At 48.5% G+C, this 13,341-nt stretch overlaps 1 protein-coding gene across 5 annotated transcripts in view; it reads right to left on the bottom strand.

Annotated features, from left to right (window-relative positions):
* The window catches only part of SGMS1 (sphingomyelin synthase 1), an 88,610-nt gene that overhangs the window by 24,531 nt on the left and 50,738 nt on the right, over positions 1 to 13,341 (bottom strand). For 2 of the 5 annotated variants that reach the window (XM_021537075.3, XM_021537074.2), the window contains exon 2: positions 10,117 to 10,346. The exons of 2 other annotated variants lie outside the window; for them this stretch is intronic. The gene's annotated coding sequence lies outside the window, so the exon portion shown is untranslated. Of the gene's footprint in view, positions 1 to 10,072; positions 10,347 to 13,341 lie in introns of all 5 variants that reach the window. One more of the 5 variants, XM_021537076.2, reaches the window with a different exon arrangement.

The following is a 13,341-nucleotide window of genomic DNA, read 5'->3' as shown; positions in this document are numbered from 1 at the left end:
AAGGATCTTTAATTATTTGTTGTTGTTAAGTGTGAACAGATGAGAGGGAGGGAGAGGAGGAAAGATTTCAATCTGCAGTCACATGCAAGCAGGTGGATGAAGCTCAGATTAGCAAGGTATTAAGGAGAGTAAGGCAGGGATGCCAATGAGGTGCTGCCTGAAAATAGCCCCACTCTGACCTATCTCCTCTCCCAGATGGATCAGGAGATCCATGGCCACAGAGCAAGGGCTCTCTGACTGCTGGAGAAGGATGGGAGATTGCAAGAATATTGGAAAAAGCTGCTGAGGCTGAGGCTGAGGATAAAAGGGGAATGGCCAAGTAGATAATGAAGCAGTTCTGAATTTTTGAACAAAAAGTCCCCTGTTTCCAGCAATACCTGCTCAGAGCTGCACCAAAAATCAAGTCTCTTCCAGACATGTATGTACAGGAAAGAGAGGAAGGCTACCATTGCATAGATGGTCTAGAAAAATCAGAAGGAGATGCAGGAGAGTGTGATGCTCCTTCCCATCTCCCTGCAGCACAGGGAGAGAGCTTGCTGGGAATAAGCCCTTCCCACAGGTAAATACTCAGGAGATACTTTCCCTAGCAGGAATCCAACATCCCTGCTGCGTGTGAGTAAGCAAACAAAAAGGGGAAATGACAATTCTGCTGCTGTTTCTGATGTGCAGGGGCTCCTGTGAGCCGGAAGGGTGAGGTAAGATGTTCTGGTACTGCAGGAATTCATCTGGGGGTTTAGACTGGATGCTGGGAAGAGATTGTTCCCTGGGTGCAGCAAGCTGGGAGAGTGAAAGGTGTCCCTGCCCATAGCAGGGTTTGGGATAAGAGCATCTTTAAGGTCCCTTCCAAGCAGAACCAGATTGTGTGTTCTGACAAGGAGCCCTTGGGAGCAGGACACTGGGAAAAGCCCATGGAGACACCTCATGACAGGCTCTGAGTCCTCAGCATTCCCTCCAGGCCTGGGAAATGCATATGGGCCTCCAGAATATTTTAGGAGTACAAACAAATAAGGGCCACCTTGCACAGCTGCTGCTTTACCCACCCAGCCCACAACCAGACTTGCTCTACAGGCCTGTCCTCGAGCTGTGCTCTGACATGCAGCTTTTAGATATACCTCCAAGACCTTCTAAGGTTGATAAAATATGATATTTCAATAACAGGTTATTAAAAAGGAAAAAAAAAAATCTTCCTGCAAGTCACACAAGAGCTGTTGAAATGACTACTGGTGGGAAAAATACAATGGTATTCTGGAAACAAGATCAAGTACTGTGAGTGTTCACACCAAAAGATGCTAACCTGTCACAGAAGTTGGAATTTGGAGGTTGTTCAGGTCTTTTTGTTTTGTTTGTGTGTTTTTTAGAGGTAAGGGTGGGGCTACTAGATATAGCACAGGATATAAATACACATGAGATTGTCTTTTAAAAGTAAATATATTATTATCTGTCCTTGGGCATTGCAAAAGCTTTTCACTGGGTCTGAAAATAACCTAAGTTCACAAGTATTTCATGTGGGTGAGGGGATAAAAGTGCAGTGGCAGAGATCCTGATGAAATATGCAGCTCACCCTGTGTGGCACCACAACAGCACTGACAACAAGGGTCTAATTCTAGGTTTGATATGACATCAGCAGGGGTCTGGAATTTATCTATCCCAAGACAAACTTGTGCTGGTCTGGATCAGTCTGAAATGTAAGACATGCCACATATGGCACCATGCAAATTCAGATTTAACGGGGACACAGTTGAGCTCAGCCCACAGAAGCCAGCAGCTCTCAGACAGCACAAGGGGGCCACGTTCCTGTCTGGTTTTGGGATTTCTTGCCCTCCCCAAACACGATCTGCAGGAGCCAGGTTGCCAGCAGCAAGGCTGCAGGCTCTCCTTCCTTTCTGGAGGAGCAAGGAGGAAGGATCAATATTCAGAAAGCTCTTGAGAAGCAGTGGAACAGCCCCTGGGGAGCAGAGCAGACACAGCGCCAGCCCAAAATTCAGGAAACCTGGAGCTCCTTAGCCCACTAAAAGCCACTTTTTGCCAAGTAACCAATTTCCTTACACTTTCCATTAAATAAAACATGAAGGGCAGGCAGAGACATAAAATATGAATGCACACACGTCCGAAAGCAACAGGCCCTGTTATTGTAGATGCTGCATAAATCATTGAGGACAAGAGGACTTGTGTCCCCTAAGGGAGGGCACAGAATTTGGGGTCAGTCAGCAAACAAGGGAGTTTGATATTAAGAAATATTGCATCTGTGTTCACCTTTGTGATCTGCACTGCCGAAAATAGCAGAAACCACTTTCGTTCATGTATTATTTAGTCAGGCCAGATGGGTGAAAGGCAGAATCAAGCCTCAAGACAAACATCAGATGATTTTGGTGTGGACCTCCACCAAACACAGCAACTGGAATAGGATGGCACAGCCCAGAATCCCAGAATGGTGTGGAATTGATAAAACCCACCCTGCCATGGGCAGGAACACCTTCCACAGTCCCAAGCAGCTCCAAGCCCTGTCCAGCCTGGCCTTGGGCACTGCCAGGGATCCAGGGGCAGCCACAGCTGCTCTGGGCACCCTGTGCCAGGGCCTGCCCACCCACAGGGAGTCTCACTGGGAATTCAGCCAGAATTACCAAAATGCTCCTTTCTGTCTGATTTCCCTGCCTGGGGCCACAACAGTAGTTTTGAACTGCACTGTTGAAACTCACTGCTATATCTGTTTTCCAGAGCTTTGCACACAAACACAACATCTTTACAATTTCAAGTGTTCGTAGTTACAAGTGTTGCTTTGGCAAATTCCTCCAGGGAGGAGTAATAGCTACTTTATGGAAAACTTGCCCCCAGTCACTGCCATCTCCTCTTTCTTGAGATTTTTTATGTCAGGCAGTTGACTGACAAATAACACTGCTGCTTACAATACACAACATCTTGCCTTTTTTGTGTTTGTACAACTTGATTGAAAAGGCACAGCAGCTTTCACACAGCTGGTGGCAGACAACAACCTCTAAGTTCAGTCAGGACAACCCTTTAAGTAGCTGAAAACCACTCTCCACTGTGAAAATGTGGCCCGAAGTATTTTTGGACTACCTTTTTTCAATGTGGCCTTGAAGTGATCTTGCAGGCAGATGGATGAGCTCAGGATAAAGACTCTACTCAGCTCTGTAAGTGAATTCTCTAGGCAAAACATGCAAAGCTCCAATCCAGTGGTGCTCAGGTCTTTGAGGGACTTCACACTGCTCTTTCCTACCTGACAGGAGTACAGAGCTCAACAGGTCCCCGTTGAAAATCCAGAAATTGCCAAGTCTGCCCTAACACTCAGCTTGTGGATGCCTTCTCCTCTGATTATTCAGAGGTTCAACAGAACTGGAAGTAATCTTCATGCCTAAAGTTATTTCTGAGTATAAATTCACTTCAGAGAATCCCAGAACAGTTTGGGTTGAGAGGGAACTTAAAGCCCATGCAGTTCCACCCCCTACCCCAGGCTGCTCCAGCCTGGCCTGGGACACTTCCAGGGATCCAGGGGCAGCCACAGCTGCTCTTTGCAGCTTCTGCTCACCTGCTTTTAAAGATACTTTTTAGGCAGGACTCCCTCTCTGCATGGAAGAGCATGGAGGCAAGCTGTATTATGCAGGAATCTCACAGAATCAGGGAAATCACAAAGAAAAATCAGGAGCATTCATCTCAAACTGAGACCTAGAGAAGAACCAGCAAGGGGTGTTTGTGCTCTTTGGCTTTTTTCTTTATTTTCCTTTCCATCTCAGTAGAGTCTGTTCTTCCTTCTCTCCTTTCCTCCATCCTTTGAGGCTGCTCCCAGCCCCACATGTCTGACCCTTTCCAGCCCAGTGGCACAATCCATATGAAAAATCACCAGGATCAGGACAAAGTGGGGAGGCTGCTAAACCAGGGGAATGCCAAACCACCACCAGAGAGAACGGGCAAAGTATTTTAGACACCTTTGTGGTGTCTCCTCATCCTCCTCCCCACCCAAAAGAAGGAGAATCAGTGTTAAAGGATCCCAAGAACTGTAAATAAATGATGACCCTGTTCATCAATGAGCTCAGGCTGAAATGAAATGAAAGCCACAGCAGGCTCTGTAATCACTCAAAATAAACCCCTCCAACGGGATCACTCCTGCCCTGATGGCTCAATTATGCCTGGGCAGAACGTTACACAACATTAAACATTAACAAAAGTCTGAGCCCGGCTCACTTTTCTCCCAGATAAATCCAAATCAGTAACCCACTGCTCTTAGCTTAAATAACCCAGAATTACCAGATCAATTCTTTTCCCACCTTTCCCTTCACATCTGATAAAAGCCAGGCCACCAAACAGAGAGAAAAATGTTTGCAAACAGTCCCTGTGCTAAACAGTTATATTGTTAGACTACATGTGGTTTGGGAGAGAGGTGCTGATGTAAATTTACTAGCTCAGAAATTAAACCAGGGCAAATTGTTTTGGGCCATGAGGCTTCACTCTCAGCTCCCCGGAAGGACTTATTCCCTCCTCTAAAATCCTGTTCCCAGCAAACAGTTGCACCACTTCTGTTCCCAGAAACTGCAAGATCTATCAAGGCAAACATAGCAGAAAGCTGCTTTCATTTCTCATCTGGCTTTTGCAATATCACTTTTCATAACTCCACTCGAACTACAGATCCCCTCACCACCTGAAACCTCTGTCGCCTCTCTCTCTGCAACTGTATTAACACAAAATAAAGCTTCTCAAGGTTTGCCCAGGTGAGATCACAGAGTACAGAAAGGCTGAGGCTGGAGGAGCGGAGTGGGCAGCTGGTGGCACCTCCCTGCTCCAGCAGGGCCATCCCAGAGCCCAGGGCACAGCATTGTGTGCACACAGCTCTGCCCCAGCCCCAGGGAGGAGAGCCCCCAGGCTCTGTGCACAATGTGCTCAGGGCTGGCACTGCCCAGGGAAGAAGTTGTGCCTCCTGTGCAGGGGGAATTGCTGGGGCTCCTCTCCAGCCTGAGCAGCCCCAGCTCCCTCAGCCTGTCCTGGGCACCCCGATGCTCCAGGCCCTTGCTCAGCTCCAGCAGCTCCTGGCCCTGCTGTGCTGAGGCTCCAGAGCTGGACACAGCACCCAGAGGTGCCTCCAGGGCTGTCCCCGGGACAGGATCCCTCCCTGACCCGCTGCCAGAGCTCCTCTGCTGCCCCAGCTCCCATTGCCCTCCTTGGTGTCCCCCAGGTCCTTCCCCACGGAGCTGCTCCAGCAGCTCCTCCCCAGCCTGTGCTGTTGGTGGGGTTGTTCTTTGCTGCTTTAACCTCAGTATAACATCCAAACACACTGAGAGAGCTGAACAATGCCAGGATTTAGGTGGGGTGTGACTGGTTTAGAACAGACAAATCAATGTCCCCAGGCTGAGATGAAAAGGGAAAACTTCAAAACACCAAAGGAGTTAGAAATAATATGGAAAAAACCCAGAAAGGTGGGAAGATGAAGAAACTGAAATCAAAGCTGCACCAAAACTCACTTGCTGGTGGTCTTTCAACTAAGTCCTTCCTATCTTTGATATTAATATTCTAAAATCCCAAAGCATCAGCTTCTCCAATACAAATAAACTGGAGTCAGATGTGCTCAGTTTCATTGTTTTAAAAAATAAATCAAGTATTACAGCATCCATATTCTTAGTGATGAAAAACATGTTTGACTGCTGAAGTAGTCTTTTAAATTTACAAGAAAACAGTGTTATATCTATCACTGAGACCAATGAGGTTTTACCACTGGTTATGAAAAGCAGCCCAGTAATTCCTGAGAAATCATGCTGAAGTGTTACGAAACTTAAGTGAGTAAAAATACCTGCTTGTCTTCAACATTCTTTTTCAGAGATTGAAGTGCAACTTCAATTCTTAAATTCACTTTTTTAAAAGGTAGAACAATTCCAGGTAAGGGTAAACTCTGACTTGATAATTAATTCTACTTTGTTTTCACGGCTTCTCAAAATGAATAAATTCTGTTTGTCTTCAAAGTATCTGCCCAGGAAATGAGACAGGTTTTCTGAACCAAGTACTAGATAAACATTCTTTAGCTATGATAAATAACTGCTGTAGTCCCTTCACCAAGTCCTTTGCAGGGAATGCTTGGTACAGGATGCATCCTGGGTTTTAGAATCTGTCTAGGATGGATATCCAGGATATCTGAAATACCCTGGATATTTCTTTCTCAACACTGTACAGAATGGGTCACTGTTTCTCAGTGTGTGGCTGGGAGCGCTACAACAACAGGAGTTGAACCGAAGAGCAGCAGGAGAACTCAAACTGTTCTAAAGGCTGATAAAGAGTTTAAAAAAAGTTAAAGAAAGCAAAGAAAAATAAACTCAAACCCCCAAAACCAAAGACAAAAAAAAACCCCAAAAAAGGCAGCAGGAAACAAACTTTTTGCAAAGAAAATAATGGTTTTCCTAACTGGATTTTAGAAATTCAGTTGTTTAAGGAAAGAAAACAAAAAATATATCAAAAGGACCAGTGATAATCACAAGGAACTGTGATAAACACTGAAGGCTGGTGACAAACACTATAGAGTGAACACTTCCTAAAAGCAGCACTTTGAAAGTCCATGGTTTCCAAAGCACAAGTTATTTCCCCTTGGCTTGTCTGTTGACTCTTTCTCCTGACACTTTACACACTTATTGCAAAATAAAGTCTCTTCTAAGAGTGTCATATTACACATTCACATGCACTGAAATCACACCCTCAGTACTTTTTTGTTTTACTTTTTTTTCCCCCCCAAGTAGAACTCTCCTCATAAAACAGGAGAATAAGAACAATTCAAAGAGCAGAGTAAATCTCCTTAAATCTTTGTCCTTACCTTGGGCACACTAACCCAGATGAACTTAAACCCAGCCTTTCCAATGGAAGCTTTGACCTGAATTCCAGTGCCTGCACACCTGGGACTGTGTCACCTGTGCCAGCAGAGCTCAACAAGCTTTTCTCAGAGGCATCCCCCTCCTCCTCTCCTGTGCCTGGGTAATTCCACGGTGGAAAACCTGCTCTTTTCCTGGTTTTCTGCAGGCAAGGAGCACGAGCAAGTCCTTCCCCTTTCGGTGGCAGCAGCGAGTTGTGAGAGCAGCCCTGCTGGATGCTGAAACCATACCTCACATTTCCTAATCCGCCTTTCTATTTTTAACCAGAGTCATTCCCCCATCTCCTCTGCCATGCAGACAGCTGCAGAAAGCAGCTGGAGACAACAAAGTGCTCCATCAGGGCAATTTTCCTGGCAAAAAAACCATTCTCAGGCCAGAGGACAGGGCACAAGGGACACTCCCAAGGTGTGCTCCTTTCTCCTTTTCCCTTGTGGCCACAAAAGCTCTGACTGCACACAGAGTGTGGCAACCTGGTTACCCCAAAGGCCCGTGGCTAACCTCAACTGGCTGAGATCTCATCAGCACCTCTTGTCCCTAAAAGCTCAAAAGAGGAAGGCTCCAGCAAGGATGCAGAGCATGGATCTGCTCCTGTACTGTGATCCTGCAGGACTGGGAGGAGGAACCACCCTGCCCTCTACAAGGCAGCATCACCACCTGACACAGCACTTGGGAACACTTGCTGGGGTGTCCCCAGCACAGAGAACTCCTTCCACAAGCTCAAACCTCCTGGGGAAAGGTCTGGAGTCACCTTCTGCTCCAGGTTTGGGTATCTCCTCCCGCAGGCACTTGGTGTCGGGTGTCACACGATAAAGCAGCTTTAAAAAGCTCAGCTTTAAAAAGCTAATGCGCAGCCAGGCTGTAAAGTTAACCAAGCAAAAAGGGCACTTTCCTGAGCAGCAGTTTGGAGCTTTCCCAGGCAGCTGGAAAGCTGGGCACACAGAGCACAGGCTGTGCAGGGCGCTGAGCCGTGCCAAACTTGGACACAGAGCACTTGGGGCATGGGCTAGCACTGAAAGTGAGGTCCAGCTTTCTGAGCTGTGCCCTCCAGTTGGACCCGTTTTCTCGTCCTGGAGATGCCTGAAAATGCCCTGGTAGGACCAGGCAGACCTTTGGCAGAAGACAACCAGGCTGCGAGTCTGGCACTTGAAACAGACCCAGCTTAGTGGGGGGAAAGGCACAACTCCAACACCAACTCAGGGAGCTTAGAGGAGTTTAGCTGGAAGTTTTGAGTCATGCTCTTGGACATGGGCAGCTAGAACAGCTTAAGCCCTTCTTGAACCCTTTTTCTTTTGTTCAGGCAACGTCTGCAAACATCACAAATGGAGCTACTTCTGCTGTTGTCCATGTGCTACAGATTTTCCATGCTCTAAGTCACTCACACAAAACAGACTCGCTGCCAACATGATCAATCAAAACATAAAGCGACTGCAGACAGGACTGTACAGACTCTAAGTATTAATGCTTCAGAGAAACCCATCACTTACGTACCTACAGAAACAAAAGTCAACCAAAACAGAAGCCTGGTGTGGAATTAAGCACAGCAAGACCCACAGCAAATCTTCCCAGCTCAAACGGATTTGAATCACAGGATGCCAGGAAACGAAGCTGCGAGCAAAACACTCCGTAAACCCACGTGAAATTAAATTTCATTAATGAATGACAGTGTTTACAAGAAAGTAAATGCTGTGTTTCCCTCTGCCTTAGCTGGAGCTTAGGAAAAAGACCGCAGGGTGTTCAGGTCCTCTCCCATCATTAATCCACTGGACTACAGCACTTTGTTAACAGGCACAGAAACCACGGCAGCAGCAAACACCCACGTATGAAACCAAGATCTGCAAGTAATTTCATTTCTTACCTTCTGGAAAGGGGGAGTTTCAGGGGCAGGAAACCTCTTTAGCATCTTTTACAGGCACCAGGCCTGTGGGTTAATGATTTACCTGACAGTGCTGTTAAGCAGATTAGATAAGAGTGGTTTTGTTATGGTCTGTTTTCCTGCTTTTGTCTGCATAACCAAATCAACTGGCAAATGAAGAAGACAGGGTGTTACTTGACAGAGCAGGAAGAAATTAATGCTCCTCTCAGTGTGCTCACACCATCCTGCTGTAAAACCACATTTTTTATAGACACACATGCCCATATTTACACACACAGCCTAAAAACCAATGCCTGGAGTAGCTCTTCTCTGTGTGTACACTTGTGTGTTCCTATACACAAATATATGTATCAAAAACACATACGGATGAGTCACTGCAGGCAGTTTGTTTTAGCTTCTTACCCAGAAGAAAAGAAAAAACCCTTGACTCATTGCTCTAAATCTATTACAAGGCTTCCAGATTAAAGCATTGAGTTCCAAAGAGGTTTAGGTTGAGAAGAAAAGGCGGCTGTGCCCAAAATGCAGAAATAGGATCACAGTCCCTGGAAAGACTCCACAGCTCACGGATAAAGTTCTGTTCCCCCAGTGCACTCCGAGAGGATCTCTGTGTTCCCCCAGTGACTCAAGGACTGTTCTCCAAACCCAGGGCCACCCTGCTGTACAACCGCAGCTGTGTTCACGCCACGGGGCAGCGGTGACACCGTGACAGACACAGACATGGCACAGGCACAGCCGCTCTAGGACATCACAGAAAGTCTAAAACACCTTCTTGCTCCTGCTCCTTCACACAAACACTGCCAGCAACTGCCCTGGGGATATGAGGCAGCAGTCAAGGGGCAGGTCAGGCATGGGGAGAGCTGCCCGAGGTGCCAAAGGGGACAGCAGATTGTCCCTGGCTGTCAGTTTGTGCAGGCAACGCCGCTGCCACGCTGTGGAACTCCGGTTATCTCCCGCAGGTGTGCCGCAAACAAACCTAGATACCGGGGGAGATTCCGTGCCCCAGCAGGAGATGAGGCTGCCTGATGGAAACACAAGCCTGACACAATCTGGGGGACAAGCCACCGGCAGATCATTGCTGTCCTGCAAGCTGGTTTCGACTAAGAAAGACACCAACCTAAACTAAAAGCCAAGACTAAAACCAAGCAGCAAACAACAAAGTAACCACAAGTTTAAGCGCCACTTTCAAAAAAGTCACCCAAGGAAAAAGTCAACCAACTCCCCAGAGCTGTGCTGTAGACCCGACTGTACCCAAGCCCCTCTGTGGCTCCCCAAACACAGCCCCCGGCCGCCCAAACACTCCTCTACACTCAAACGGGACCGTGCGGAGAGGAAAGCGACTCACTGCGGGAAATCAAACGGGACCGTGCGGAGAGGAAAGCGACTCACTGCGGGAAACGAGGCGGGCGAGAGCAGCAGAAAGGCGGCTTTTCCTCTCGCGGCTGCAGGCAGCCGCGCCGCTCCCGCAGCAGGACGGGGACGCGGCGGCGGCGCGGCCACTCCCGGAGCGCCGAGCGCGCCTCCTTCGCCAGCCCCGACTTCCTCGGCCTTCAAAGTTGCCTTTCAATTTCCCCCGGGCTGCGCTTCCTCAGGGCTCCTCTCCCAGCTGCGGGAAGCGTCTGCGGAGGGAAACGCGGAGAGGTGAGCGCAGATGCAGGGCGGCGGAGCGGCTCCTTCCGCGGGCGCGCCAGTGCGTCAGCGCCGGGAGAGGAGGGGACGGAGCGCCCGCCACAGGAGAGCTGCGGGAGAGGAGGAGGAGGAGGAGGAGGAGGAGGAGGAGGGAGTGCCAGCCCGGCCCCGCTGGTGCAACCGCTCCCGGCAAATGCACCGGGAAATCGGGACACCGCCGAGGTCCAGGCTGATTCCTACTGTATGCGTGGAACGCTTTCATCAAGTGTCACTTTTGAAAGCTGAACACAGCACCTAAACCACAGGGAAATGGGTACATCACCGAAGTTCAGTCTGCTGATTCCTACTGTACCCGTGGAACGCTTTCCTGAAGTGTCACTTTTGAAAGCTGAAAAAGTCACTGCAGGGAGGAAGGATTCATTTTTCCAGTATATATGTTAAGTCCTACCCTACAAATAAAAAAAAAAAAAAAACTTCCACCACAAAGAAAAATCGTGTTCCACCACACAAACACGAAGCAAAACAACCAACACCCCGAGCTTTCCATGAATTTTTTGGCTCCACCCCACTGGTGCCACCAGCAGCAGTCTCTGGGCAGGCAGCATCAGCGGCCCCCGAGGCTGGCATCCAGCCTCTGTCCCAAAGGGCACAGCAAGGACTGGAAGCACACAGGACCTCCTGCCCGCGGATCCAGCGGGAAAGGCTGCTGAAAGCATCCCAGGTGAGAGGGAGCAGAGGATGTCTGCTGGCTGCTGCCTCGGGCCAGCGGGGAGTTGCTGTAATTCGGTACAAAACCACAACACAAAGCAGGCTGAGTCATGTTGGGAACACTGATGGGATGAGCAGCGCTGGCAGTGTTTTCCAGCACAGCACGGACTCTCCCCAGTCTGCTGCCTGCTGGAGCCAACAGAGACACTGTCCAGGAGTGAAGTCAGAGGCGTAGGAAGCCGCCTGCTTCCACTCCACAGATGAAATAATGTGGAAAGTGAAAAATAGGCAACGGCAGTAACAAATAGCAGCATCAAGTTTTCTGAGCTCCATCCCGAGAGAGGGAGCCTGTTGCCAGGAATACCGAGGAATCTGCAGAGCCACATCGAAGAAGCACAGGGTGGAAAAAGAACTTTCACAAGCTGCGCACAGAAATCCTTCCACACTCATCCTATCATACAGAAAACAAGTATTTTAAAGGATTAGTTGCTTTGGGGTTTTTTAATAGATTCACACCCCTGAACATGGCCCAGAAGTGCTCGTTCCTAACACATGGAGACAGCCAAGTATCCAGTGGAACAATGTGCTCACCATCAGCTCCTCCACAAAGTTTACACACCTGAAAACAGCCCATGGTCAAGTCCAACTCAGCTCATTTTATTTAAAATCTGAAGAGATGTGGAATGAGCTACCAGTGAGCTCTGTATTTTTTCCCAGCAGTCTTTTAATAACTGGACTCTGTAACACTCAACAGATGTCATCTGCCCAGCCTGGCCCCCCTTTCCAGCAGGGATTCTGGGGTGAAAACAGTAATTGCTCATCACCTGAAGATTCCTTAGACGTAATTCAGTCGGTACCAATCCTGTAAATCCCTCCCACTGAGAATATATATAAGGAATCTACAGCTTAATTAGAAGATGCCACAGGCCAAGGACTCCTTGTTATGCTGACAACACTCATGTCTAATTTGGGCCCTCACACACCTCCCAGGACAGCAGAAGTCACCTGGTGAGGCCAGAGGCCAACTCAGTAACTCCCTCCAGACAATAAATGCCTTCATATTTGACAGAAATGCTCTTGTGTTTCTTCAGCAGATCTTATCTTGGCAATATTTTTTCCCCCATGATCCAGGCCTGTGTGAGTTCAGTGACCTCAAGGCACGTAAGAAAGCCAGCCCTGTGTTCCCACGAGTCAGGTGGGGCCAGAAGGGAGAAGAGAAGACAGTTGGACAAGTATTACAGGTAATTAAAGGTGTGCTTTGAGAACACTTTTTCAACCATGGTGCATTTAAATACTGCATGTGTCCAGACAGATACAACATAACACCCTGTAATGCCCTAAACAAATAAAAAGAAACACAATGAACTCTCCCACTGGATGTGCAAAGAAGAGCTTGTTTTCTTTTTCTCCTACACAGTCCTGCCAGGACATATTTAGCCTAAGGGCTGAAAGAGAGGACAGCCTGAGCTGATGACATAATTTTCTTTCTATAGGATTGAGTATCTGGGACTGCTGCCCTCAGTTCAGTGGCTGTTGCTGTTTCACCTCTACCTTCCCCCCTCCTGCTTCAACAGGAGAGTGACAGTCGCCTGAAAAACGCCTGAAGAATAGAGATGGCCACAGAGATGTTGCTTCTTTCCCACCAGAACATGAGCAATGTGACAAAAACCAGATTTGAGGTTGACTGCTGGCACTGAGGAGGAAGGGCTGCTACTGAGCTCCAGTGTTGATGTGTGTTGATCATTCAAGAACCACATGCATTTGGAATGTCTTTTCAAAGGCCTGGGGAAAGGCCTTCCTCTGCCTAAACATCAGAAACAGTCAGATTATGTTGAGCACCCTTTTACCCTGCCCATCAGAAAAGAATTGTGTATTAGCAGATGAAATCCAGCACTGAGGGTGGCAAAAAAAGTCTCGGGTAAGTAAGAAAAAACTGCTCAGAACGCCAGGGTCCCTGGGGCAGGAAAATCCCTGCCAGCCCACAGAGTCCCAGCTGTGCCCAGTGCCCAGAGCACTGAGTGCCACCTCCAGCCCTTCCTGGGACACCTCCAGGGATGGGCACTCCAAAGCTCCCTGGGCAGCCCTGCCAAGGCCTGAGCAGCCTTTCCATGGAGAAATTCCTGCTGCTGTCCCAGCTGAGCCTCCCCTGGCCCAGCTTGAGGCCGTTTCCCCTTGTCCTGTCCCTGTTCCCTGGCAGCAGAGCCCGACCCCCCCTGGCTGTCCCCTCCTGGCAGGAGCTGTGCAGAGCCACAAGGTCCCCCCTGAGCCTCCTTTGCT

The sequence above is a fragment of the Lonchura striata genome, chromosome 7 (assembly GCF_046129695.1).
Source record: "Lonchura striata isolate bLonStr1 chromosome 7, bLonStr1.mat, whole genome shotgun sequence".
Taxonomy (NCBI): domain Eukaryota; kingdom Metazoa; phylum Chordata; class Aves; order Passeriformes; family Estrildidae; genus Lonchura; species Lonchura striata.
Note: the sequence above shows the minus strand (reverse complement) of the source record. Positions and strands in the feature narration are given on the sequence as shown.